Here is a 27,579-nt window from a genome sequence, read left to right as displayed (position 1 = left end):
TATCCTTTCCTAACATTAAATTTTATATGCAAAAGAGGGAAAACATGAGGGTAACGGGAAGTGTTTTTTTTTTTTTTTTTTTAATCTTGCAGAAAGTACATACACTACGACATCAGTTCTTAAAATTATGGGGCACATGGACAAACAAATAATAAATCTATATTTAATGCATCTGAGAAATAAGTTTCACTTTTGATAAGCACAGAGATTAAACATCGTGATCCAGCTCTTAGACACATCAATTTTAAAAATCATATATTTGGTCACTATAAACAGAGTGATTGAAAATGCAAGAAGTCAAATAGGTATCTTGAGATGTTTGAAAATTGCTCATGCGTATTTGTGGGCAAATAAATGATGATGAAACTGACGGATACCTATATCTCTCTAACAATTATGTATATATTTTGTTAACGTTGAATAAATGTGTTGTGTTATCTAAATTAAGTATCGTTCCTTGGATCAGTGAAAACTGCTTGACTACTACATTAACCTTCAAAGTGAAAATGAAAGAGAAAGACCAGGAGGAAACTAAAGAAATAAAAAAAGGAAATCAAAGAAAGAAGATGAAAGAAGATAAAGAGAAGATTTAAAAGACAAATAGACGAACGGGAATGTGAGAAAAAAGGAAAGGAAAAAAGAACTAGAACAAAGGGAATGGATTGCAGAAAACTGCTTAAGGCTTTTTATTGCCATTTTCGTACTTTGATGATAAGAGTTGAAACTGAAATTATTTTGAACCACTTTTGGTTCGAATAGAGGACTAACAGAGGAGGTGAAACCTATTGTTGGGACTCTGAATTGACTGCAAGAAACAACTCGATTTCCTTTACAGTTTCTGCTTATATCTGTCAATAGACTGCGAAGCTGTTCTAGAAAGACTTCAGTCACTTATGCATAGCATAGCTTAGAATTAAAAAAAAAAAAAAAAAAAAAAAAACCTTATGGATTGGAAATAAAAATTCTCAGGCCTGAAGACACTCACTTAACTTATGTATCAGTTCAACTAAGAGCAAGGCGAATAACAATAATATGTGCTCTTGTGTGACGTAACACTTCAGGAACTTTCAAATGGGACCAAGAAGAATATCCCAGAAACAATAAATTGTTCTTCATAACCCAGTGTTTTATCTCTCTAACTTTTAATTGTTACATTGTCGTTTTATTGCCTTAGATTTTGAATTTTGAGAATCTAGGAAATCCTTTCGTAGCTATACTCATCTGTTAGTGATTTGATCATTAGTGGTGAGTGATTGTGAATTTTGTCCAATTCTACGTAGAACGTGTTGATTAGATTTATAATACACCAAGTAAGGGAACCAATATGCTTCGGGTGCTACTACCCCGATTTTACACAGCTCTGAATTAAATGTTGAAATTCTGTTATAACTCGAAAGAGAAAATAATTTAAGAATGTAAAAAACAGATCAAAGCATATTAATATGCGCGTCATTGGTGAGCGAGGTCTCAGATTCGATTCTTGGTATGAAAGAATTGAATGCATTACGATGATTCGAACACTACCTTAAATTGTAGGTCCACGTTTTTTATAGCCTCGGTGCTGAAAAGGAGGATAAAACTTTAACCAAGAGACACAATTAAGAGAGTGGCATGACACTGGAATTTAAAAAAAAGAAAGTAAGAAGAAAGAAAGAAAAGAGCCTGAAGAAGGAGAATTAACAAAAATTGAAATTATTTTAAGAAGGCTTCCTATTGTTGGGACCTGGGACTGCGGTGGCTCAGTGGTAGAGCGTTCACCTCTAATGCGTGGTGTCCCTGGTTAGATTCCCGCTCATGCCAATTGAACATTGTGGTGGACAAACACCGTGTGCGTGAGTTCTCCCGATTCCTCCCACTTTCTTCACTTTCATTTCATTTTGTTGTTAGCTGTTTTTGTCAGCAACTAAAATGTTCCAAGTATATTGATAAAAAAAAATCATTATTACTACAAAATATAATTCCTTTTCCGATTGTCCTGAATACTGTATTATTAGTAGCCTGTTATTTGAAAAATGTTGAAATTTCTATTATATTCCCATGAGACGGCAGGCGAAATATTTTACGCTTCCAGTGAAATATCTCTCCTTCACAATGGATTCAAACGTAGAAATTGCTTCTGTATTTGCAGAGAAAGAACCACATGGTATTGTTTCTCTTTCAGAAATGGACAAGTTTTCACTTGTGTCCACTTCTGCAATTTTATGAGTTTTCTTGTACTTTTTTAAGGTTGATTTCTCTGACAAAATAGTGGATGTTGTTGTTCGATTGTTCTTCCTGTTTTCTACCCGTTTTTACTATTTTCTTTTTGGCAAGGTTCTGAGCCGGCCGGGACCTTATTAACTAACTTATCTTTTCAGCAATTCAACTTTATTAGTATCCACCGTTTAAGAAACTGTAAAACGCATTCGGACCTGGATTTCGAAAAAAAACTAATATTGTTTGTAATCTACGAGGGTCATGCACAAAATAAAAGACCGTTTAATTACATATACATAATTAGGTCTGTACATAATGAAAAATACAATATTCATTGGAGAAAACTATTCTGTTACATACCTGAAGTTTTCTTCACTTCTCCACATAATCACCACTTTCATTTAAACATTTGTCGTATTTGTTCACGAGCTTCAGAATTTCTATGTTTTACTCTACCCATGGCCACGAGAACCTCCAACATACATTTCGTACAATAGACAAACATGCTATAACGCGTTATTCTTTATGTGCCTTATTATCGAACCTACAGGGTGTCCCATAATTATGTATATTATATTTGACTGGCTATAGCATTTGTAATTCTCGATAAAAAGTTGAGATATGGTAACACTGTGTAGCCTGAGAGTGGCGATAAGGGTCACTGGACTTAGAACCGTTAGTGTATGCCAGACAGAATGGCGGAACAGATGAAACATTCTCGAACCGCTGGATCGGTCGACGTGAAACTGAGGAGTGGCCAGTTCGATCTTCCAATTTGGCACCAGCTGACTTTTTCTTAACGGGTGTTTTAAAGGACAAAGTATATCAATATTACATTCTCAATTTGACTGAAATACGGGAAGCTATCACAGAAGAGTTCCACAGATACCAGTACGCGTCTGTCAAGTTACTTATGACAACGTTGCTCTTCGTCTCCAGGCATGTGTCGATTTGGATGATACAATGGCGGACCATACCATGAAGAACAGAGATTAAAATTATTGTAAGGAAAGATATGAGAGTAATGCGTTTAATTTTATGTTCAAATTTTGTTGCTAGTTTCTTTACAACAGTCTTTGAAACATCATATGTAGATGCCTATATGTAATTATGAGCTACCCTGTGCATTGAGTTCTATGGTTCGTAATATAGCAATACTAAGGAAACTGTGACTAGAATATACACTTCGGTTGGATTGATGTACTGAGATAACATATGTTAAGTAGTAGACTATAAAGTTAAATTGTCGAAAAGATACGCAATATTACACTATACTTAATACTACACTATTATACGAGGTGATAATATCAGTTTTGGACGCTTTTACCTCTCAGATACCCATATTACAGAATTTGGTCTAACCCCTGGATCGCATTTGGGCGAGAATGTAATGTTTGAGGAAAATGGACAGCGAGAAACAAACGAACATGTTTTAAAACGGATAGGAGAAAAGAGGATGCTTTTAACGAGCCTCTTTCGTAGGAAGGCCAATTGGATTGGACACATCTTGCGAAGGAATTTTCTTCTTCATACCACCACAGATGGAAAGATAGAAGGTAAACGAGAAGTAGAAAGAAGAAGAACACAGCTTATTGTTGACTTCAAAAATAAAAGAAAATGTCGGGAGTTAAAGGTAAAAACTTAAGATCGAGAAACGTGGAAGAAACATTACTAAGCTAAACTTAAAATAAAAACTAATTAATCCGAGGACAACCCAAAGGAAGAATATTTAATAATAATAATAATAATAATAATAATAATAATAATAATAATAATAATAATAATAATAATAATAATAATAATAATAATAATAATAGAATAATATTCTCCACCGCGGAGATTCATATGGAATACGAATATTTATAGGTTACGGATATTTTATTTAGACGGAATGCCCTATAATTTTCCAGACTAGGACGATAAAATTGTTACCGTATACACAATATAACTTTGGTGTATATTATCCGAAATGCATCCCTCGGGGTTCAACACAACGAAAGCAATGCTCGTATAGCTTGTCAAAACACCTCTCAATATTCTTGACGCCTTGATGTTGAAACTCTTTCAATGTTTACAACACAACATCAAACTTGGTCAATTTGAATTTCGTGAAGTGGAAATACTGAAGACATTAAAAAAATTAGGAAATTATCAAAAAAGTGATGGATAAGCAGATACCGGTGACTTGGCGCATTGTCAATCAAAAGGGCCCGTGTTGTCGGTATAGTGTATGGAACCGTCGAATTTGTGCCCATAGATGATTCAAGATTTCCACTTGACCGTCTGTATATTTGGAACAAACTCTTTTATGATTTATAGGCTACTAATAGAATCAAAGATTGTGAGGACTTGATGTGGGACTTCTGCAGGCGAACTTTCTCGGGTTTTGTAGATTCTTGGCTCTTTCACATCAAATTTTGACACTTCTTTAACGCTGAAAACATGATGTTCCGCCATGGGTCACGACAGCTTCTAGGTCATACTTCTCCTACTTTACTTCTTTACCTACATTTCGATCTAGGTTGGTGTCGCTAATGTTGCTGTAACTGTTATGGCAGCGTTTCCCAACCTTTTTCAACTTGCGGCACACTACGGGTGATCTTGAATTTTTGCGGCACACTCATAGATATTATTATTATTATTTGAAAATGTAAAATACCATGGTAATTTTTTTTACTGTGATTACTGATCATCTCACAAAGATGAAACCTCGATCACTGGTTTTCCTCTATGTTAATTCATTATACTTATTTTTTATTCTAATTTTAAAATAGAAAACAATATTACAATAAAATATAGGACTCAGATTTTTAAAAATACGCTTTCTTTTTCGAAAACTGTATCCAGCCTTTCACTAAGAACGAAGATCACTAAATAACGAACGGACAAACAAATGTCTTGTACTTTTAACTTTGCTATTTTAACCAAAACCGGTGCACATTATTGCAATCACACAGTTTGCGATGCGTCGAAGTCAAAACACACCTGTTGAACAAAGTGTTGTTCTGTCATTCACGTACGAATGGGTGTTCTACGAACGTTCATTTGACGCGTATCGTACAAGTGCTTCCATTTCTCGGTGTTATTATGACTCTCAATTGAATAGTAACATAGCAGGTAACCGTGGAAATTTGTACGAGCCGAAATACTGTCTGCTACACAGTAGTAGATGTAGAATAATATATTACAATTACAGTAAATTCTTCCATGGTAGAAATTCATAGTAATGTGAAATACAAAATATACATTGTTTTCCTGTCTTGCAATTTGGTTGCTACAGAATTAAAATTTTGCTTCGATTTCCTCGCGGCACAGCAGCGGCGCATTCGCGGCACATCGGTTGGGAAACGCTGTGTTACGGTATCCTTTCCTGTATTATTATCGTATTGTATATGCAAGAGAGGGAAAACATGAGAGTAACTGGAAGTTTTTTTTTTTTTTTTTTTTTTTTTTTTTTTTTTTTTTTTTTTAATCTTGCAGTAAGTACATGCACTACGACATCAGTTCTTAAAATTATGAGGCACATGGACAAACAAGTAATAAATCTATATTTAATGCATGTGAAAAATAAGTTTCACTTTTGATAAGAAGAGAGATTGAACATCGTGATCCAGCTCTTAGACACATCAATTTTAAAAATCATATATTTGGTCACTATAAACAGTCATTGAAAATGCAAGAAGTCAAATAGGTATTTTGAGGTGTTCGAAATTTGCCCATGCGTATTTGTGGGCAAATAAATGATGATGAAACTGACGGATACCTATATCTCCCTAACAATTATGTATATATTTTGCTAACGTTGAATAAATGTGTTGTGTTATCTGAATTAAGTATCGTTCCTTGGATCAGTGAAAACTGCTTGACTACTACATTAACCTTCAAAGTGAAAACGAAAGAGAAAGACCAGGAGGAAAGTAAACAAAGAAAAGAAAGGAAATCGAAGGAAGAAGATGAAACAAGAGAAAGAAAAATGTAAAAGACAAATAGACGAAGGGGAATGGAAGAAAAAAAGGAAAGAAAATAAAAAGAAAAATGGAATTAGAAAACTAAATTGCACGTTGAGCTTCGAAAACAATTCCTAGTAGTATTTTATACTCAAGAACATTTTATGTCAGTTTTACAAATTATTTTCCAAGGAATAAATAAAAATACTAGAACAAAGTCCGTTTACCAAACATTGTTATGGTCATCAAGTCTACAATATAAGGTTCAGGTGGGTAGTGTCATGTAGCCAGAATGGAAGGCAATAGGAACGCTTTCGAAGTTTCAACTGGAAATCCAATCGGGAAACGACCATTAGGAAGATTTAGGGCAGATGAGAGGACAATATTAAGACGGATCTCACAAAAATACGAAAAGTAGAAACTGGATCCGGTTGGCTAAGGGTAGAAGTCAATAGAGAGCTGTTGTGAACGCGGCATTGAACCTCCCGAGTTCCATAGCCCATAGAGTTTATTAATTAATTAAAACATGAGTCAATAAACTGAAAATAATCTTAACGCAGATACTTAAGAATATGAATCGAACTAACTACATGCTTACGTTCCTACTACGTATAATTGGAAAAAAAAATAAATGTAATAAATAAATAAATATAACTGTCCAAATACATTGCACAATCTGAATGTACTAAGCCAACCTTGGTCATTAACAAATTGTGGTTTCTCATATCTAATTTCTATATTTTGTCTTGGGAGGAGAGGCGTGTAGTGTATATTAGCGCTGTTACCGGCTGTAACGGTAAAAATACGACAGTTTTTCGTTGTTTTCATATGTCTCTAAATTTCATCATCAACATGGGAAGATGTTTACATATTTTCATTTTCTTTCTTTTCTTAAAAAAAAAAAAAAAAAAAAAAAAAAAAAAAAGTTCGGACGGCCTATGTCGCATTTACATTGCCAGCGCCAAATAGGAACATACTGTTGTTGATACCGTAGATTTCAGAGGTAACGCGAACCCCGATAGCGGTCATTCACTCCAGAAGCACCTTTCAGCGTGCTAGCCAGAAGCCTCCTGCGCGTTCGTATTTGGACGTTCGGAATGGCCCTTATGTTACCGTTCGGCTGAATGGAACAGGAAAAAATAGGAACGTTCCCTGTCAAAACAAGGAGAATCTAGAATATCATCAGCATGTTTATTCTACTCGCTCTCCTCTTGCTAGTCGCTATTATAGAGGATCGAGCTGGCAGTGTGATTCAACTATACTGTTTCGTTTGCTTCCTAATCCAAGTATGGAAACTTGGCTGTTATTTCCGTATTCGTAAAGTTATTTCTTGTAAAGTTATTTGTAAAGTTGTCTTAACAGTATACAATTTCATATTAATGATAATTAGAGAGAAGTAAAGATGTTTCCCGGCGCTCCTTCTAATTCGTATATTTATTATTATTTAGGATTTATGCTAATTAAGTTGAAAATATTTTGTTTTTAATTTAGTATAGAATACTTTCGATTCAGGAAATTTCCGACTCTAGCCTACTAGTTGAATTTGCACTTTGATGCAGTTTGATGTGTTGAAAAAGAACTGTGCAATCGTCTTCATCATACCGTAGTTCGACCGTCCCAAATTATGTTTGACAGTCAGACTAGTTTTCAATACGGAATACTTGTTTCTCAAACATACGATGGAGCTTCCTTTATGGTTGGTGAGGTAGGAAGCAGCAGCCTCTTGTTAAACAAAGATATACAGAAGTCTACTTTTTTTTTTCATTGTCATGCCCATAGGCTTAATTTAGTGTTAGAAAAGTCCGTTGACTGTACAAAAGGGTGTAAGTTTTTTTCTAAAACTATGTCGTGACTTGCTTCTTTATTCTCGAAGTCTTCAAAAAGAACAAAGCTTTGGACTATGTAGTCACAGGCCTGTATCCAGGGAGGTTTAGGGGGACGGGTCCCCCTAAATTTTTGCTGTCCCCCATAAAATTTTCACGGTAGGCTTGCAAATGAACTATAATATGGTGATGAACTATGAAAAGGTTGGATCGGGGCCCTCTAACTTCAGCCGCCCACCTACATTTTTGGGCTGGCTACCGGCTTGTGTAGTCAACAAAAATATCCCAACAGCCTCAAACACAAGGTGGAATTATAGAAGTAGGATAAATGATATAGCTTTAAAGATGAACTGTTAGGACTCTTTAAATCCATGACGAAAATATCGACGAATGAAACTCTCAAACCAGAGTTCGTACAGCAAAATTCTACCAAACCCTTTAAAGTTTTGACTTCAATTTCTTACTTGAACTGTTTTATGTTATAGGATCAAGATAAGAAATCTTGTTCAATATCTTATAGAAGGAAATTCATGATGTAAGTTTTTGCAGAAAAAAAAATTGATGACTTTGAAGAATATCTAAGATCATTTAGAGACGGTTTCGATTATATTTAGTAAAAAATGGAAGAACCTGAAGAGCCACACTTTTCAAAAAGATCAAGGTAAATGAAGTGGGATTTTATTCCCCCCTCCCCTAAAAAATCATTGCCAATGCCTATAGTCTGAAATGATTGATACGCTAAAAGAAAAAAGTACTAGATTCTCTGATATTGAGAAACTAGAGATACTTGTAATATCAACCGGTAACAATTGTGAAAGTCTCACGCCACGCCACTGCTTGGGAGCCACTGATTTCAATAGTAGAGCGCGTACGCAGGGGTGTCAGTCAATGAAAAACGCGAAATTTTACTTATATCAAGGGATCTTGCCTCCCCAAGCCAAATCTGAAATGACTCTATTGCCCATACGTATAAGATGGCGAAGATTTTCTGCTTTAAACCCAGAGGACGTTAGATTGTAATAAATAACATTGTGTCCGTGGTTTCTTTTGGAATTCTTCCGACACTTCTCATTGTCTCCGCTCCACTTTATTATCGATTTATTTTATTAATCACCCGTTTTTCTTAACCTAATGAGCATAATTCTGTAACTACAGACTGAAGATACCATTCAATTTTACGCTATTATATCTAAAATCCTGAAGTAACTTCTAATGTTCTATACCCGTGAGTAAGAAAATATTCTTACCTTGTCTTGCTTCCATTTCCATTTACCATATCTAATATTTAATGTTACAAGACATTTTATGTTTGGTGGTTTTCTGTAGGATGAACTTAAGAAGAATATCCTTTATTATCAGTATTATCTCATCCTGAGTAATATTCTGAAAAAGGAAATTTATTTATAAATTACGATTATATATTCATTCATAGAAATCATATCTCAATAAATAAATAAATAAATAAATATTTAGACTGAAGTACAAGTGAACGGAGTAGCTGAAAGGTTGTAATGCAATCTGAAAAAGGAAGGGGTATTTTCAGGTGAACCGAACGCATCTAGAATTCATCGAAGCTCAAAATGTAAATTAAATATGCTGAAAAATTGTCAGTGTATCTATTAGTTGGCAGATTATTTCTAATAGGAACGAGACTTTTAGCAATGGAATGATCCCTTCTCTGATGTCTAAAAAGTTTATTTCTAACAAAAGGTACCACTAATTATTATAAACTATTGTGAACAGGAAAGAATATTGTGAACAATAGATACTTAATTGTAAACTACTTAATAAGGTAATTTTAGACTTTCTCATGTCTGCCTTTACGTTCTCAGGCTTATATAGATACCTAAAAGGGTATAAAATACTTAGTACAGTAAAACCTGTCAACTTGGCCACCTCTCTAAGTTGGACACCTGCTTATCTTGGCCTCGTTTGTCTTGAACCTACATTTTCCCATAAGACATTCGTTACTTATTACTCTGTAAGATGGCCTCGTTGAAACAATGTTTACCCTTTGATAACAATGATAAATTTACCTGCGTAGCTTGGCCACGCAAAATACCGTTTTGTTATTTTTCTTAATTCTTTCGTATGCCCATATGAGAGGGAGATGTTCCGTATTTGTGAATCGAGACAAAGAAACGGATTCCCACGATTTGTTCTTATAGGTCAATGGACAGAACACTACCCCAGGGGTCTAGTCAAGGGAGGGCTCATTGGGGCCAGGCCCCCCCAAATGGTTTCCTGCCCCCCACACAAATGACCAGCTTTTATAACATCATAGAAAAATTATCTCGCTTCATTCATTAAAAAGTAACAAAGTTTATTGACAATTAATAATTTACGGTAAAATAGTATGGAGCAGTGTTGGGCAAAATCAATTGAAATCAATTGCAATTGATCAATCAATTGAAAGTAATTGCTCTGAAAATCAATTGCAATTGATTTCAATTGCAATTGATTTCAATTTGTAATTGACAATTAATTTCAATTGCAATTGAATTCAATCATAAAATTTACAATTAAATTTTCGTCAATTGTTAATTGTTAATTGGTCACCTGGCAATTGAAACTTTTAATTGTTAATTGTCAATTGCAAAGGGTGCAATTCAAACATTTAATTGTTAATTGCAACTGACAATTGAAACTTGTAATTGTTAATTGTAATTGTTAATTGCAATTGAAATCAGCAATTAAAACTGAAGATAAGAAGATGTGTGTATATTGTATTGTCCACTTGTTACTGTTTTACATATTTCAAATAAGGTACTTATAAGAAATGCTGGATACCTACCATCCCTTCCCCCCCCCCCCCCGGGAAGAAAGCCAGGAAACTAAGTATTTTTTATAATATGTTTTTTATGGTTCTATCCCCCTCGAAAGAACTCTATATGCCCGTCATGCATACAATAGGAATGGGCACCAGCGAGTTCGAGCGAGTTTTCTTTAAAACTCGACTCGACTCGAAGCAGACATCTTTGAGCTCGACTTGAGATCTCGGCTCGAAAAATTTCCCCCAACTCGACTCGAATTCGGATCGAGTTTCCAGTCGAGTCGAGCCAATTCGAGCTAAATCCTTTGTGTAGTTCCAAGTACTACTATCTTCAAGTATCCTACATAGACAATATAATAATCAATGATACTACTACTACTACTATAATTAATTATCATTATAACACCGTGTACCTGTATAAACATGGAATATAGGCGGTTTGTATCGGAATACTAAAAATTAGTTGACTGTCGATCTCGGTCGTCAAGAAATCTTCAGGAGGCAAGAACATCGGTCACGAGGTTCTTGGTTTGAGTTCAGGAGGAGCAAGTATTCGGGCTCCAGCCAAAAATTGTTAGAAGTTATGGGACTCCAGCCAAACATGTTTAAAACTGCTCGACCCGGGTTTAGGGTTGTCAACGACTCAAGCGGCTCGCTCACAGCTCATTCACTTATCGAGCCGAACCGAGAAGTGAGCCGAGCCAACAGCTCATCCAACCGAGCCAGCTCGAGCCGATGGCTCACACGAGCCGAGCCAAACCGAGCTGATTGCTTACCCCAACGGAGTCGGTTCGAGACATCGGCTCAGTTAAGCTGACTCGAACCCAGCCTATGGACTCGTTTCAACGGAGCCGGTTCAAGCCATTGGCTCAATTGAGCCCAGTCGATGGGTAATCCCAACCAAGCCAGTTCAAGCTGTACGCTCAGTTGAACCGATCCGAGTCGGTTGACATCACTATTCCGGTTGTGCTTCTACTTTGGCTAAAAAATTGGACCGTGCAGTTCTCAGCCTTGATGGTAAGAATTACAAAAAATGATATGAAATCTTTAGTTTTACGTCCCACGATTATGCCGGTTAGGCTAAAGGAGACGGTGATGATAGGAAATGAATGAAATGAAGAAAGTGGGAGGAAACGGGAGAACCCCGAGAAAATCCACGAGCACGGTGTTTGTCCACCACAAAGTACAAACTGCGCGAGCTGGGATCGAACCAGGGACCTCAAGCACCGGAGGTGAACGCTCTACCACTGACCCACCGCGCCAACTGGTAAGAACTACAGTGTATACTTATATTGGTGCTCACGACGTCATTAACTTATTCCGCCACCAACGAAATTCAAGGTACTTTGTTTTGCATCTTTTGTGCGTGTTTTGTGTCGCTTTATGCGCCTATTCCCACATTTTGTGCATCACCGGAAGTGGGTCAAAATGGGCCTACAAATATGGCGGAACACATTATTGCTCTTCCGCCACCAATGAATTTCGAGATCGTTTCCTTCACATCGTTTTGTGCCGTTTTGTGCGTCTACTTCCGTTTTGTACGTCGTGGGATGTGGGTTAAAATGAGTCCCCAAGGTGGGACGAAAACGATCAAGAGTTCCGCCACTATTAAATCTCGAGGTCGTTAATTTTACATCGCGTACCCTTTTGTACGTCTATTTCGACGTTTTGTGCGTCACTGGAAGATGGTCAAAATGGGCCTCGAAGGTGGGACGAAAATGACCCACTGCTCCGCCACTACCGAATTTCGAGGTCCTTCCTTTCGTATCGACTACTGAATTTTCGTGTTGTTTCGTGCCCCCATTTCCACGTTTCGTGCGTCACCAGAAGTGGGTCGAAATGGGCTTCCAAGATAGGACGAAAATGACCCACTGTTCCGCCACTATCGAATTTCGAGGTCGTTAATTTCACATCGCGTACCCTTTTGTGCGCCTATTTCGACGTTTTGTGCGTCACTGGAAGACGGTCAAAATGGGCCTCGAAAGTGGGATGAAAATGACCAAGAGTTCCGCCACTACTGAATTTCGATATCCTTCCTTTTGCATCGACTAGTGGATTTTCGTGCCGTTTTGTGCCCTTATTTCCACGTTTTATGCGTCACCTAAAGTGGGTCAAAATGGGCTTCCAAGATGGGACGAAAATGACCAAGAGTTCCGCTACTATCGACTTTCGAGGTCGTTAATTTCACATTGCATACCCTTTTGTGCGCGTATTTCGACGTTTTGTGCGTCACTGGAAGACAGTCAAAATGGGCCTCGAAGGTGGGACGAAAATGACCCACTGCTCCGCCACTATACCTACCGAATTTCGTGGTCCTTTCTTTCGCGTCGACTAGTGAATGTTTCGTGCCCTTATTTTCACGTTTTGCGCGTCACCAGAAGTGTGTGAAAATGGACCTCAAAAGTGTGACCAAAATAACCCATTGTTCCGACACTGTCGAATTTCTAGGTCGTTTCTTTCGCATCGTTTAGTGGTTATTTTTTTAAAAGTTTTCTGTGCCTACTTCCTCGTCTTGTGCGTCACCGGAAGTGAGTTAAACGTAGAGATGCAAAAAAGCCGGCTTTTTTGAATCGATGGGTTTTTTTCACATAAAAGCCGGCTTTTTTGGGAAAAAAACGAGAATTTTGGAAATTTTGGCTTTTTTCATTTTCATGATTTTTCTATCTAAATAGCTTTCTTATAGTATATTCTATACTTAGATAAGAATTCCATGACCTAAATGCCATATTTCGCTCTAAAATTCACCATCAAGATGGATGGAGCACATGTTTTACGAATTAAAGCTAACATGAAGAATGTAGTATTTGAGGGTAATTTTAGAGGCTATTTAACTTTATTTTAACTTTTGAGTTATCGATATTTTTTCTTCTCGATATCATTTCAGTTTGTCGTCTGTTTCATTTCTAAGAGCTTAGTACTCTAGCTTCTAACGCAGAAGTTAAACTTACGTTTTTCTATATATCCGTCAAAGCGTACGTTTTTCAATATATCGGTCTAACCGTACTTCCACATTTCTGTTATACTGTAGCTGTGCAACGATTTAGCAATAATTTTCCGGATACAACCTTGAATACTAATTTATACAAATAATCAGTAGCGGATTTAGAAACGTACTTTGGGACGGGTTTCTCTGATTGTTTCATTTTCTAAAATCTTCTAATTTTATTTGGGAGGAGCTTGAAGTTTATGAGTACAGGCATAACTAATACTGTATTTCGTTTCGTTTATATATTTAGCGATAATCTTCCGGATACAACCTTGAAGATCATTTTATACTGAGAATCAGTGGCGGATTTAGAAAAGTATTTTGGGAGTGTTTTTTCTTACTAATGTTTAGTTTTTCTAAACATTCGTAATTTTTATTTGACGGCAGCTTAAAGTTAATGAGTAAAGGCATAACTAATAGATATTTCGTTTGTTTTAGACATTCCGTAATTTTTGGGAACAGCCTTCAGTCCGAAAGACCGCCCCCCTAACTCTCGCAAAACCGTCACTGCTGGTAATTAGTAATAATAACGATTTAAAATCAATAAGAAATGAAGTAAGCCAACTCACAGTACACGCACTATTTCTACTTCATAGATGGAATGAAGAAAAGTTTTGTCAGAATGGTCGAATGCTGAGTTGAATTCCGGACTTCTCGATAGAAGCGCAAAAGCTCCAGTCAATCATGTTTGTTGTGCAGTTGTATTTATCTTAACTTAAATATATTCCGTAGTCCTTTTTTTTTGTGTGTTGGTGGGGTGGGGAGAGTTCCATAATGATATGAAGGGTGTGAGCCAAGAACATGGTAACTAACAAATTTTCAATTGCTCAGTTACGCAGCATCAGATAGACAGCAACGCATAACGCTTCGTTTAATCCCTCATGTGTAGACTTATGTGAAAAATCAGCTTTCCGACCTTCAAAATGGATTGTGCAGCAGAAAATTTCTAATTTCTTAAAATAGTAAAATTATGGGTTACCATGTTCTTATCTCACACCCTTCATGTTCAATCCCTCTTGTTAAAAATACAGAAAACTTGAGGACTGAACAATCCGTGATGGTGCTTATATAAAACTGTAGAATTTCAAGAATATACAAAACCAAAAGCTCTAGGTGTGTAGCCTTTAAGTGTATCATATAAATCTAAGTATTTTTCTTATGTTTTATTTTAATTTTATTTTGTTCCAAAAAGAGGGTATGGAATATTTTGAAGTAGAAATACTACATAGAATTTTGCTACTTATTTGAGTATTTTTTTAAAAGAAGTATTTACTTTTAGGGTTGGCTGGTTTACACCAGCTGTTTTTCTTCTTTTTTTTAAATAAACAACTGGTTTAAACCGAAAAAAATAAAAGGTACGAAAAATGCGAATCGTGTGAACTTCATGGTGACGTTTCCATACATTAAACCATCTGCATTAGTTTTATTTCCTTTTCACCTTTTAATCAAGGTGTCCCATGTTCAATTCTCGGTCGAACCACAACCCTTCTTTCATGCGTAAACAAAGTAGCGGTTCGGATGTCACTTTAAGCGAAAGTCTTCTCCTTGATAACCTCGGTATTACGTAAGGATGTTAAGCCTGAACATACGAAACGAAACTAAATTGTATATTTCTGCATGCCTGAATGCCTGTTGTTTTATAAAGAAGCCAAGGTTGCTTAAATATACTGATATAAATTGACAAAATTTATCAATTGCCTACGTAGCTTCCAACATTAGCTTGGATTGTATTTTCAATGATATGTACGCACTAAATTTGTAATTTAATACCTCAGTTTTAGCGTACTGATTATGATACGTTGACCTTTAAATTTTACATGCAAAGCAATAACAGGATTTTTTCCGTTATTGTTTTACATTTAGAGTAATGACGGGATTTTCCCTATGGCTAGGGCGGGAGTTTCTCAATTTAAGAAATTTACTGACCGGACTTCTTTAAGCTTATGGAAGTTCTTCCAGCATAACCCCGTTGTTGCATAATAACACCAAGGCGAAACAAACTTATTTCTGTCAATATGTAATATAAATACATAAAGCAAAACATCTAAACTCAAAAAAACCTGGTTTAAACCAAAAAAGCCTAGTTTAAACTCCCCCCCAAAAAACTGGTTTTTGGCATTTTCAAAAACAACCATGGCTCTTGCCAACCCTGCTTACTTTTGTATGTAGGAAGTTAAAAAAAATCTTATTATATACATTGGTTAATTCTTTGGAATTCATAATGTAAATATGTTGAGAAGTAAAACTTTTTGAAATATCTTTTCGAAATTCATGGTTTATTTTCGAGGTTTTATATTATTATCGGCATCAACCACTAATTAAATGACTTTTTGTGTTGTAGAGAAGCGAAACAAAATCTGGTTTATCAATTTAAAGCAGAATTTTCAAAAAAGCCCAAAATTTCCCAAGCAAAAAAGCGAAGCAGAAAAAACTGAGTTTTTTTCCAAAAAAGCCGGGTTTTTTCCGAGCCCTTGCATCTCTAGTTAAACGGGCCTTTAAAGTGGGAGTTAAATGGCTCACTATTCCGCCACCACTATTCGGGGTTGGTTCTTTCGCATCATTTAGTGTGTATTTTGTACCGTTCTGTTCGCCTACTTCCACGTTTTGAGCATCACCAGAAATGCGTCAAAATGGTCCTTCAATGTGTGAGAAAATAGAGCCATTGTTCCGCCACTATCGAATTTGGGGGGTCGTTTCTTTCGCATCGTAAAGTGCCTGCTTTGTACCGTTTTGTGCTCCTATTTCCACTTTAGTGCTTCTATTTCCACTTTAGTGCGACAACAAAAATGGGTCAAAATGGCCTACAAGTATAGCGGAATAACTTAATGCTGTTCCGTCACCATCAAATGAGGTCGTTTCCTTCACATTTTTTATACATGATTTGTGTCGCTTTGTGCATCAGTGGGAGAGGGTCAAAATGGACCTTGAAAGTGGAATGAATATGTCTTTCTCTGCCATATTTGTAGGTCGCCTTTGACCCACTTTCGTTGGCCTACAAAACGTGAAACTATGCGCAGAAACGGTATAAATATGCACTAAACAATGCGAAAAAAGCGACCTTGAAATTCGATACTGGTGGGAGAGTGGATCAGTTTTCTTCCCACATTGAATGCCCATTTTGACCCACTACCATTGAATCACAAAACGTGGAAATAGGCTTACAAAACGGTAGAAAACACGCACAAGACGATGTGAAGGAAACGACCTCGAAATCGTTCCTGACGGAACAGCATTAACTTGTTCCGCCATATTTGTAGGATAGCATTGACCCATTTCCGGTGACGCAGAAAACGAGGAAATAGGCGCACAAAACGACACAAAAATGGAAATTTAGCTTAATTACATGGAAATTTTAAGTTTGTAAGCTTAATTATATGAAAAATTTTATACATTTTTTCTTTACGTTGGTCTACTTTACGTTGATTTGGGACTTTTAAATTTTATTCATTTTTCCACTGAAAAGTATGTATAATTCAACAAGTTGATTTGATTTTGAGGTTTAATGTCCCGGTCAGCAGCGAGGCTATATGAGACATGGACTACTGATTAACGTGGAATCCGAACCACATGAGCTCCCGCCGGGAATCGAACCCGGGTCTTCCACGCCAAAGGCGCGTACGCTAACCGCTTAGCCACGGAGGAGCTCTATAATTCAACAACGAAATAATTATTAGTTATAATTATAATAATTATCTATATAATTGAATTCATTGTAATTTGGTCCATAACAAACACTTTACCATTTCGTACTAGCTGTTATGCCCGTTCTTCGAACGGATCAGATAAAATATCAATGTAAACAAACTGAACAACGGGAGAACAATTAAGAAACATTTCTAACATTGGATATATTTTGTGTGAATATATATCCAACAACGTATATGTGTTTTCATTGGGAAGGCCGATGGGGGCTGAATTTGAACGTAAACACTATCGGGGGTTTCACTATAGGTCTGAGCAACCCCGATAAATATGGATTCGACACAAATTCTAGTACTTTTACATGTCCCGGTGAACGCCCCCTCAGACCCCCTTGGTTCGTATTGTGAAAAAATCTCCTCTGGCCCCCACCAACCCCCAACTAATACCGCGAAAACTATGAATGTGACACTAACATCTGCCATTTTCTACTACTTTTTACATATGCCGGTAAAAGTCCCTATAATCCTCTGGTTCCAATTTTGAAAAAAAAACAATGCCTCTGGCCCGCAGGCGATGGGGGCTGTATTTGGAAGTCAACGCCTGTGGAAGTATCACCATTCATCTCAGCGACAGCGAAAACTATGGATTTGACACTAATATCGGTAACTTTCCATTATTTTTACATGTTTCGCAATTCCCCACCCCCGGTGACTCCCGGCCCGCATACAATGGTGGCTAAATTTGAAAATCATCGCTAATGAAAGTATCACCATTGATCTCAGCCTCCGCGAAAACTACGGATTTGACATCGGTCATTGTGGATTATTTTTACATGTCTCGTGATCCCCGTTATAATGCCCCCGTTTCTTATCTGATGGGGGCTAAATGTGAAAGTAAACGCGGTCTTGAGTTTCACCAATGAGCTCAGCTACCCCGAAAACTATGAATTTGACATTAATATCGGTCATTTTCGATTATTTTTTTACATGTCTCGGAATTCCCCCCTCTGGTGACCCAAGGCCCGCATACAACGGTGGATGAATTTGAAAGTCATCGCTAATGGTAGTGTCACCATTGATATCAGCAACCTCGAAAACTATGGATTTGACACTAATATCGGCATTTTGGATTACTTGTACGTTTCGGCATTCCCCCCTTCCCCCGTTGACCCACGGCCCGTAGCCGAATACGGTAAATTTGGAAGTTAATGCGATCGGAGTTTCACCATTGATCTCAGCGACCGCGAAAACTATGAAATCGACACTGATATCGGTCATTTTCTACTACTTTTACATGTCCCGGTAAACGCCCCCCTGAGACCCCCTGGTTCGAATTTTTCCGAAAAAGCTCTGCCTTGGTGTGGGACCTGGACCAAGGTATCTTTGACCAAAATTTGGTAACTTTCGGTCGACTTGTCTGGTCCCCAGGCCGGTCCCGGTAAACGTCCCCTGGAGACCCCCTAGTAAGGAATTAAAAAAAAAACTCTTCGTCTTGGTCTGGGGCCTAGACCAAGCTACCCGTGACCAAATTTTGAAAAGTTTCGGTCCACTCGTCTCGTCCACAGGTCACACAAAGATAGACAGATAGACACACGAACAAACTCTATTTTATTTATATTAGAAAGGTCAGATCCGCCGTTATTGTATTAGTGCGGTGCTTGAGCTATTGATCGTAAAAATTCAAACTCCGATGAGTGATAATTTTATAGGCTTGTTTTATTACAAGTTTAAACTCTTTAGTCAGTAGAGAAGAGGGCGTGAATCATGGGTCAGAGTTGATGACAATGGGTTTTGGTGGGTCTGTGGGTCACAGTGGGTAAGAGTGGTTTATGGTGGGTGGTGGGTCAGAGTGGGTCACGGTGGGTCGTGGGTCACGACGGGTGGTGAGTCAATTGGTCGTGGCTAAAGTTTTCATTGCCCCACGCCCTCTCTGAACTACAGTGTTGAAAATTAATCAGTAAAAATCAATTGCAATTGATCAATCAATTGAAAGTAATTGCTGTGGAAATCAATTGCAATTGAATCAATTGCCAATTAATTTCAATTGCAATTGAATTACAGAATTCAATTGCAATTACTTTCCACTGCAATTACTTTCAATCAATTGATCAATTGCAATTGATTCTCCTTTTTTAATGGGCAACTGCAATTAACAATTAACCATTACTTATTTCAATTGTTAATTGCAATTAACAATTAAATTTACAGATTAATTGTTAATTGTTAATTCAATTGAAATTTGCCCAACACTGGTATGGAGAAATATTGTTTTTCCATACCGATCGAAAAATAGTATAGTATCTCTTCCTTATACCGAGCGAAAAATAGGATACTTTTTTGTGACAGCAGATTACACAATTTACTGCGATTTATATTTGACAGTTTGAAGACAAACGTTTTAACAAGGTACTACAAATACAGCCATAAAACAAAGGTACTAAACTGATTTGTAAGTACAGTATATTTTTTAACAAGTGTTTTAAAAGACATAGAGTATGGAAAATTTGGTGAGAAACAATGCTTTTATTCAATTCGGATTTCATTCGCTCTCTCTTTTATTTCTACTCAATGTAATAAAATAATTATTTTTTTTTTAGTCACGAATAATAAATCAATATTATTGTCAGGAAACCGTAAAGAAATTAAGTGAAATTTCAATGAAAATCAATCTTGTATAGATAGGTTCTGTATACAAGGTCTTAAATTTAAATATAAAGGTAACCAAGAAAAGTTTTATTGCTTTTTCACCCACCACCTTCGAACATCGATATGTCACCTAACCTGGAAGATCAAAAATAGTCCCCATCAGCATCGACGACCTTCTGAAAACGTTCTGGAAGGCCATGGAATCCATCGCGGTAGAACTTGGTGGGCCGTGAAACGAACAAAGTATCAGGTGCATTTTGGACTTTTACTAGGGATTTGAACTGGCGTCCTCTAAGGTGATTGTCCAAAGAATGGAACAGGTGTTAATCGGACGATGCAATGCCCGGGGAATATAGTGGTTGCAATATTGTTTCCCATCCAAGGCGGAAAATGGTGTACTGAGTCATCCTAGCCACGTGGGACTTAGCGTTGTCCCGTAAACGAGGACCCATTTGCAATTCAGAAGTGATGGCTCCAGAGTTTTGAGTTTTTGTTGAGCACAGCTCAACTGCTGACACTACACAGTTGCATTGATACTCTGACCAGCTGGTAGCAGTTCCCGATGTACGATGCACCAAACACACAGAAGGACCTTCTTCTGGTACAGTGCAGGTTTCGGCTGTTTTAAAATCGGTTCATGGGATGCTAACCAATGATGACGGCGCCGTGGAGCTTCGTATAGGACACACTTTTTATAACATGTCAACGCCCTGTCCAGAAATGGCTCCGAAACAGTAAATAAACACAGGCGACTACCGCGTTGCCTTCTGGTCCGGAGTCAAAATATGTGGGACCCATCGACCCAACTTGTAGTGCTTCACAAGTTGATGGATGTGCTGCCGAATGGTTTCTCCACACACTGAATTGTAGTCCCAGTTCCTCTTTGTACATGTGTTGGTCTTCTGGCACGTGGTGTTTTCGGGTGTTTCGTCATCGTCCTTAAACTTGTTAAACCATCTCTGCAATGTCCGCATCGTCACGACACCCTCACCAAAGGCCTGGCATATCTTCTGTCCCGCTACAGCGGCGTTTGACCTCCATTTGAACTCGTTCAGCATACATGCTCTTATGACGCTCTGTGGATGTCCCATGTTCCCTCTGTCTTTATGCAAGATCACGGTGTGTCTGAATTGCCCCAACCAGGTAGTATGTTGGATGTACCCACACCAACAACTGACGTTCGCCTTATCTCCACTCGCATTCAACTCACGGTGTCAGGTCCAATTGAACACAGACCTCCACGGAAAGGGACAAAACTTTCTTGGTTACCTTTATAGTTATGCACAAAAGTATAGCGTTTGGTCCCGGGCAGTAGTTCTTGATTAAGCATAATGAAAACTATCTTGAATATAATTTATGGATAATAATAATAATAATAATAATAATAATAATAATAATAATAATAATAATAATAATAATAATAATAATAATAATAATAAGAAGAAGAAGAAGAAGAAGAAGAAGAAGAAGCTAAAATAGTGTTTTTAGTTTTCCAGAAGGAAACCAAAATTTTCCTTCCTTTCAGGCCTCAAAAACACTAGCAGCAACACATTTTTTTTTTTTTTTGGCTTTGTACATTGTAGCTGCCCTCCCCCTCAAAAACGACAGGCCCCCCTACACAAACCTGCTGGCTACACCCCTGCACTACCCTGATAAAGGAGTGGTGAAGAAAAATGTGAATAAGAAAAAGCACGTACAGGATTTCAGGAAATAGTTGTATGTATTTGTTTACCCTATCTGTTTTTGTAAAACATAGCTATATTGGCTCCTTTCATGGGAAGCTTGAGTAATTCCAGAAAATTCTCAAGGTTAAAGCTAACCCTCTCAATTGTCACCTATTGGCACCTGACGGTTGTCGAAAGGTAGCGGAGGTTTTGAGATATGAATTCCCTTAAGATATTCTCCAAACATTTTTTGCTCCGAGGGAAAAACTTATAGCTCATTAACATGAGGTATTTAACTACGTATATTTTAATGATTATTCTATATACATTGTTTAAAACAGCTGTTGTGTGACTGCTTATTAAAATATTACAATCAGAGTGATACTAGAAATCCTATTCTAAAAATACACCAATCACACTTATTTTATATAAGTCGGCCACCTGTCTAAGTAGGCCATTTTCAAGGAATGGATGATGGACAAATAGACAGGTTTCACTGTATTTGGAATAAGAAAATACAGAACCAAAAATACAGCAAAAATACAGCAAAATACAGGAATAAGCAAAAATACCAAGTCTATTATTGTAGGCGATGACTGTGAAGATGATTGTGAAAATCAAAGAGTAATTGTATTGATAAGGTCACTTAATGAGCTAACAACTTATTTATTCAATATATTTTATCTTCAGAAAAAAAATTGAATGAAAATGAGGAAGACATTTGAAATCATTATCCCTTAGAATTTGGACGATATATAATAGTTTAATAGGCTATTATCGACCGAGTATTTTTATAGACGTAGTGTTTAGCCGTAATTCAAGAGCGAAACATTTACTTTGAAAAGTTATTATTTATATTGTTCCTTGATTTTCCTAATGTGGTTTAGCTCTTCTTTTCGTTTAATAACATTTCAATTTATTAACTTCTACTTCTCCCGAGATTTATTACGATCTAGTGCTCCTATTGTGAACATACTCGTGGTGCTCAATTATAAAATCATATATTTCTAACCATAGCGAGAGGTGAAAGTAAATAATGTATATCAAAGATGCATTCAACTCTAGTGATTAATTCTTGATTACAACATAAAATAAATAAGAATATCATATTTGGAAGACTAACTACAATCTATTCATTTGTACTGCCTCAAGCATAGCAATGTACAATCTCTCTCACTCTTCTTAAACCTGATTATCCTGGTCTCCTTTTATGGTTATTTATAGTGTCCAATAGACATCCTTGATTCTATTCCCATCAGGCCGATAGCCAACCCGAAAATTCAGGAGGGGGGGCGGATGAAGTTAGGGGGGTCAGATCCAACCATATTATAATTCATGACCATATTATAGTTCATTTGCAAGCCTACCGTGAAAATTTTAGGAGGGCCCGCTGGACACGGGCCTGATTCCCATCCCAACAGCTTTAAGATGTGATGACGTTCTTAACAAAGTAAATCATCCAGAGTTGAAATGTATTCACAGTTTGTGTAAATATCTTTTAAGAATTCACTTTGAATAGACGAGATGCAGATTTCAAACTGTACTACATTTTAGACTTGATGAGGTTTGAAGTTTTGAGAGATGAGGATAACGTCGGCTTTTAGTTTCTCGTGTCAGACTAATCTGATCTATCCTGACACTGATATGTACTCTATCGCTAGTCTGTTGTGTACATCATCTTGGACAGTGGCGTAACTAAAGGCTTGAGGACTAACCCACAGACAGCGTGGAGTGGGGCCCCTTCTCTACGTCCCACCTCACGAGTTGGGGGGCCCTGATGGCTTTGGCCCCCCGCAATGCAGGGTCTGCGTGACCTTTATTTACGCCCCTGATCTTGGAACTCCTGTAATGTTTTATAGACTTAATTTCTGCTGATTTACACGCTATTCGCCACCTTCTCGTGAAATGTCTTCCTCTTGGTCCTGAACGAGGCTGCCTTGGACTGTGAACTGATCTGCCTACTTTGCTTGGAAACGATGTTAGATGATGATTTTCAAAGTTTTCTCGTTCCTGCAGCATGCCCAAGTCCTAACTGCTTTGTGAGAACTTTTCTTTTCATTTTAATTTATTTCCCATTTTATCTTCTGCTTATCTGTGTTCTCATCCTTGTTTTATTCTTATCATACCATTTCTTTTCCTCTTATTTCTTATCATGCACAGTCATAACTCTTTCAATCAACCTAAATTCTGCTGATGTTCAAGTAACCATAAAAGTGACGTTGACCCACGCACAGCCTAAAAATTCTCCATAACCCCAGGAAACATTTTCAGAAAGAAATTTGTTCGATCTCTTTATATGTAATGAAACGATTTCATTTCGAAAGTCTGTAGGAGTCAGGACACGGAATAAATTCACAACGTACGTTGCATGCATGCTACAAGTAATGTTACAAATTCTTAGGAATACAAGTATTTTTGCACCTTTCTTTAAAAAATCTTTCACAAGAGTAAAGAAAAATGTAAATTGAATATAAAATCTGTGCTAAGTGCCAAAATGGGACATATAGGCACGCGCATCCTTCTGGGAATTATTTGAACTACTTCCACAGTAAGATAGCCAGTTTTTCACTGAGTAGTGTTAGGTGCATAGGCCATATATTTACATTAAACCCAACTTTTCTAATTTTGACACTTAGCACGGGTTTTATATTCAGTCTACAAATAATAAACTAACTTTCACTCAAATCTGAATTTCAATAATTGCCCTACCCAGGGGTAAAAATGAGGGGGAACGCTGGATGACGCCGTTCCCACACTACCAAAACATCTATGGCGTCCGGTCCCTTCCTAAAAATTACATTGGGCACGGTAAACGGCGTGGCGTCATTCGTCCTCCTACCTTTTCAGATCCACATTTACCCCTGGGTCTACTATTCTATAAAATACCCCAAAAAGAAAGTATTAATAGATAGAGAAGGCGTAAGATTCTAAGGTCATCCTTATCTCCTTAACGCCGGAATTATGCAAATTCTACATTAATTAAGGTTACTAAAGTTGGATCAACTGAAAATTCATAAAGTACAGTATGCGCCAAAATATACAGTACTGAAATGAAAAGATGAACAAAATTACATTATTGTCATCTGTTAGTTTATTTCTCGTCAAAAGAAATTAACATACAAGTACATAAAAGTAGTTGGTGAGTATTTCAAATAATATGCCCGTAGCCAAACTCCCTCTATAAAAATTGTTGCATGAGTACCGCAGGCTTCTGAAACTTGGATATTTGGATAGGGCACATATTAGTTCCTAAGTGAAGTCCTGACCCGACTACGGTAGGTCCCATAGTTTTGGAGTTATGGATCTTTAAAGTTCAATTTTTCGTGATTTCGGCAGCCTATAACTCCGAAAGGAAGCATTTGTGTACCCAGGTTGTCTATACTTTTCGTCTTATCTTGGTGTCAGGAATCACCTCCCGAACGTTGTCGGTGTTGTCCTGAAACACCATGTATATATTAATTGCCTCCCAGTAGAACAGAACATGAAACCAGCAAAAACGTGTTGTTCTGTTGTATCTAAAATCTTTACCTCACAGGATTAGACAAAATCATCAATAATAAATGGCAAGCTAACAAAGGATGAATTGAGTGGATACGTTGTAGAATAAGGGCTTATGGGGTCAGAACTTAACCCAACTAATTTCTTCTTTTTCAAAGACTAATCACTACCATATATATTATTCCATTGACCCATGAAATGCTTTTAATTTGAACGAATTTATTGGGATCAATTCTTCATCAACTACTTGTATCACTAGAATATTTTTTTTTATGCGTACATGTCTAGTAGTGTGATATTTTTACATACAAAACATATACAAACATTATATGGGATCCCCACTGGGCGATACCCGGACAATCGTCACTGTAATGTTTGTCTAGCTAGCTGCCTAGTGAAAGTTTTGCGGAATGAGTCACTGCAATCAGCGCACCGCGTCCCCTCCCGGGCACCACCCCCTACCCGGAATAAAACGAAAGTTGGGCCTGTTTGAAACCTAGTTGACACTTATAAAAGTATCCTGTACTTCCTACTTATATTAACAATTACGGTATCATTTTGCCGACCAGTGTTATAAGCATTGATATCATTCTACTTTCAAAGTATAAAAGTAGCAGTTTGAATTAGATACAGTAAACCATTTTTAATTTAATTTCCTATGAACATAATTCATATTAAATATGTAGTGATAACTTAGGAAGATAACTAAAAACTTTAGGTTTCTTAATAAAAATAACTATGTACATACTACTGTTAGTGTATATATATATATATATATATAATGTGTGTGTGTGTGTGTGTGTGAGTAATTTTAATATGTTAATTAACAAGTAACCTTAAATTCAGAACTTTCATTCATTAAGAAATTAAGTAATTTCTATAACTTCAAACATATGTAGTAGCCAAACTATATTTCGGATTTTAAATACAAACATTAAACATTCTTCACCTCCATCGATCAAAATTGAGAAATTCGCAAATAAGGCTCCTTCTGAATTTACGTTACATTTCACAAAATTTTTACCGTGAATGAATCGAAATTAAAATGGTATTTGTATGGTCACATACAGAAGTTTTCTATTATTATTGGAAACTAATGCTGTCACCTATTTCAAACATTTTAAAAGCACATAGTTTCTACTGTATTGAAAATTCATTTCTTATCGATAGTATGAAACGTAAATAGTTGTAAATTTCCATAACTGTTCTCCATGTGGATTTGTATACAAACAAAGGTAGTTTTGCCAAATTTAACAAAAAGTCCAAGATAAGCTTCTTGCAGAGAGCTATTATTTGTACAAGAATAGGTACATAATGATTGGTTTTTGCTGTTGGGATGGTCTGTCCAAGTAGCTTGATAAAAATTCAGCGTTAACAACAAAAGCTCCTTCTCTTCTTCTTCTTCTTCTTCTTCTTTTTTTAAAAAAAGCTTGGTAAGCTGAGTGTAAGGGACCCGAATTCTACTTCGTCTCGGACACCGAAATCTAGCAACGCACCTGCATCTGACACCAGAGTTGTGCGACTTAAATATGTTGCTATTTTTGGTATTTTTCTCTTGATTTATTTCTGAGAGAAAATCTACTTATTATCAAATGTAACTAAGATATTTACCTACTAGATTCAAAATTATTTACTGACTATTTTTCACATACGACACAGTGTTTATATAAATAAATTATCCCCTATACAATTATTACTGTACATTGCTTTAGCTTCCCCTTAAATGTGAATATTAGGAGTTGAAAATCTTACCTTATAGAATTAATGATTTTTGCTTTGGTTCGCTCGATGCATTTCCTTCTTTAAGGTTTGTTATTCTTTCAAGTAAACAAATTTCGATTATATGAAACTTCTTTCAAGTAAATGCTGTTCTTGGGTTATTTCCAGTTATAATAAGAAAGTTAATGAAGTTAAATAAATTTAATAATACTGTATTGTTTCTAGGACAATTGCTATTTATTAGTAACAATGGAAATAAAACTGGAAATGTATTTATATATAAAACTATAATTGTTATATCGTAATATACTGCAGAAGAAGAAATAATAGGTAAGAATTCACTGGTATACAAATTTTGATCAAAGTCGTGCTTATGTTGGTTTTTCGTCGGTTTCTTAATGATTTGCACCCATTTAACACGAGTATGGCAGCTATTTTCCCGTAATGTCAAAATTTGTGATGATATAAGCATATTAGATTTTATTGAAACAGTAACATGTTATACAGTTGTATCTTATAGGAACATTGAACTACAAACATCACACACACATTTTGGACATCAACTTTCTGGAAAACAAAAATCTACATAACAGTATATAAATATCAAAATATATGAATATTACATTTCTTATTTTAAAAAATATACAAAAGTACTTGAGATTGGAGGAAAGTGTTCATCAAGTACT

The 27,579-nt window shown here is 36.6% G+C and overlaps 1 long non-coding RNA gene across 2 annotated transcripts in view; it reads right to left on the bottom strand.

Annotated features, from left to right (window-relative positions):
* LOC145681592 (uncharacterized) overlaps positions 1-27,579 on the bottom strand; it is a 91,261-nt gene that overhangs the window by 6,686 nt on the left and 56,996 nt on the right. Inside the window, exons 1-2 of one of the 2 annotated variants that reach the window (XR_014130827.1) lie at positions 26,927-27,051; positions 9,214-9,349 (exon numbers count right to left, since the gene is read on the bottom strand). This is a non-coding gene — a long non-coding RNA (uncharacterized LOC145681592). Of the gene's footprint in view, positions 1-9,213; positions 9,350-26,926; positions 27,052-27,579 lie in introns of those variants that run through there. The other variant, XR_014130828.1, reaches the window with a different exon arrangement.

Source organism: Thermobia domestica, chromosome 3 (genome assembly GCF_964235325.1).
Source record: "Thermobia domestica chromosome 3, izTheDome1.hap1.1, whole genome shotgun sequence".
Lineage (NCBI taxonomy): Eukaryota > Metazoa > Arthropoda > Insecta > Zygentoma > Lepismatidae > Thermobia > Thermobia domestica.
This window is presented reverse-complemented; position numbering and strand designations above follow the sequence as displayed.